Below are 3,143 nucleotides of genomic sequence, written 5' to 3' on the forward strand. Positions count from 1 at the left end.
AAATAGAAAAGAAAAAGAGAAGAAAAAGAAAGAAGGGAATAAAAAGAGAAAAAAGAAGAAAAACTTCATTAAAAAGAAACACGGTAAATGCAACATAAAAATTGATGATCTGAACTTTAGTTTTTTTTAAAAAAAAAAGAAAAAAATAAGAAAAATAATAAAAAATAAACCTATATTCAATATGTGTATAAACGCACACACACACAGATGATAAACATTAATCTAACCAGATTTTTGTAACAGATGTGCCCTAAACGCAGCTGCTATATACAATTTATTCTAATGAGCCATAAAATGGGTATGTATGTATGTATGTATGTATGTAGGTAGGTAGGTAGGTAGATAGGTAGGTAGATAGGTAGGTAAGTAGGTAGGTAGGTATAGGTATGAAGTACAATATTGGAGTTTAAATAATAATGCATTTATGAGGATAAATAAATGGTGAAATGTAAGGGATTAGCAACAATAACAATAACAGCATATTAACCATATGTTTATAATTTTAGGCCTATTATGAATGATCATATTAGAGTATAGTTTCCTTCTTATTCAATATATAAAACACTTTACATATAATATACATATATATACCTATATTCCATTGCATTATATTTGCAAAGAATAAGATTTACCAATAGTCACTTTACTTACATTCTTTACAAATTCTTTCATAAGAAAGTTTAAAGTTTAAGATTTAAACTATTCATAAGTGTAATTGGATAAATAGTGTTAGCATTTTTGAAAGATATTTAGAGTATTTGGATAGATATATGTATATTATTCAGGACTTAGTAGGTGAGTGGATAATGTGATGGCGTTTGAAGCGAATGGTACTGGGTTCGAGTCCCAGAGTTAACATCAACTCTGAGAATCAGGTACATGAAGCTGATGGGTCCCAAATAGGACGAAATGTACGTCCTAGATTCCACTACTAGCCACTATACATCTTCGCTTATCATGCTTGTGAATTTAGGCTATATCGAGGCCAATAAGAGACTGATCAATTACAGTCCTAAACAACAACGGGAAGATTCAAACAAACAATATCAAGTGAATTTATCTTATACTTTGTTTGCAAGATTATGAATTGAAAATGAAAATACAGACATCTTCCCTGAAGAAGTGGCTTACACTGAGTTACGAAACGTCAGAAAATCTAATTTTTCTACTCATTTGGATATTACAAATATATTACTATTTATTTATAACAGTCTAACCAATGCTCAATTTATTCAAAATTATCTAATCAAAACTTGGTAAAGATACCTACAAATTGCTTTGTTGAACTTCATGTCAGAACAAAAAAAGAGCGTTTCAGTCATAGGAGAACAACAAAATGTAACATGATATTGGTATACTAGTAATAGCAGTCAACTAAGAGAAAGTTAGAAATATAAGTGTTAAAAGAAAGTAGTATACAAAATAATATCCATAGTTAGAAAGGTTTATTTTCTTGGTAATGATGGCGATTAAGCTATATCATTCAATTTATGCAATTATCACTTTTTTTTATGTTTCATTGAGGTCATATTACTGAATATTATCATTCTATTAGTAGGTGTCCTGGAACCATTGCTCGTATATCCTGAGACCACCGAGTAAGTAATGCAGTTGTTGGGAAACTGGTACTAGGTAAGGATGGCTAATCGATTGATGAAATAGTGAAACTTCATCAGTTGAGATGTCTGGGACACGTGTTACGTATGCCCAACCACCGACTGCCCCGACGTGCAATGTTTTATGGTGTAGGAGTAGGTTGGAAGAAAGCTAGGGGCGGTCAGACCAAAAAGTGGAACGAATCCATGAAGTCGCTGACAAGTGGACTGAACTATATTGGTAGGTGTAGACTACATGGTTGGGATTCACGAGAAGATAGCTATCGATGGTTAGAGACCTTGATTGATATGGCTCAAGATGGTTTACAATGACGAAATTGCATCCACTCTTTCTGTTCTCTTAAATTCTAATCTTCTAAGTTCTTCGTGTCCCTTTTTTCTCTTTCCAAATTTGTTTTACTGGATTATACTCCTTGAATAAAATCTTCAAAACCCTAATCTTTCGGTTTACTGCTTATATTCTTACTATTTCTACCATTGTGGGATTTGAATCGACAACTGGATCTCTGTGCTAATGTGGTATGGCAACTCGAACTGATTTGTGTACGTACGAAGTTCTACGTCGTAACTGATTGACTGACTGATTATTAAGAATTGATACCATCAATTAAACTAAGGAGCATTACAAACTCATTTTATTATAATCCATCAGCTACCATCAATACCTGATAAAAAGTTACTTTAAAATGAAAACAAACTCTTCATACATTGCATACCAAAACTGTAACTTTTAAATTAATTTAATATCCATCTCCATCAACATCTAGTGCAAATGTACCAATCATTCAGTCATAGTTATTGTATCTTTATCAAGAGTTTAACTAGAATAGTTCATTTAGTGTAAACTCATCTTAATCAAATACGCTAATTCATTGAAAGTCGCAAAATAGTAGTTATATGAGGTTTGTAGGTTAACAAGTGTAATCAAAAACATTGTATTTCAAAATGTACAAATTAAAATCATTCGACACATGGTTTAACGGAAAAACTTCATTAAGACATAAAGGTGAACAAATCAAAAATATGTTAGGTCAAATCGTGACTAGATAAGCTTTAAAAGGTTTATATAAACTACTATAAGTAATGCAAACCAACAAATGATAGTATATATGTATCACATAAATAACAGTTGTCATCATTATATTACTTTTAATTTTTCCTCATCATTCTTCTCATAAACGACCCTCAAATGAGATAATCCTGGTACTTTGGTAATATTTTTCATATTCCCATCAACGAATTATGTAGCTATAAGACGCTTAGATTGTACTGAACCTAATGATTCATGTATAAGCTTGTTAGCATTTATCTATCAAATAGTTTTGCGTGTCACGCATGATCACCACCCAGTGATCAATCAATTATGACTACATCTCAGTCCTACAGGAGGTCGGTCGAGGTCTGAATAGCTCAATGGTAACGTCTCTGACTGTGAAGCTGAGTGACACGGGATCAAATCTGTCAGGGAGCACCAGTTCCCTCAAGATTACAGGTATATCTTGCTGACGAGTGCCAAGTAGCACGAAA

General features: G+C 32.3%; 1 non-coding gene across 1 annotated transcript; it reads left to right on the forward strand.

Annotated features, from left to right (window-relative positions):
* The first annotated feature begins 786 nt into the window (after nucleotides 1-786).
* Smp_tRNA_01565_Pseudo_TTG.1.1 lies at nucleotides 787-855 on the forward strand. The gene has a single exon. It is a non-coding gene (tRNA).
* The last annotated feature ends 2,288 nt before the right edge of the window (nucleotides 856-3,143 follow it).

The sequence above is a fragment of the Schistosoma mansoni genome, chromosome 3 (assembly GCF_000237925.1).
Source record: "Schistosoma mansoni strain Puerto Rico chromosome 3, complete genome".
NCBI lineage: Eukaryota > Metazoa > Platyhelminthes > Trematoda > Strigeidida > Schistosomatidae > Schistosoma > Schistosoma mansoni.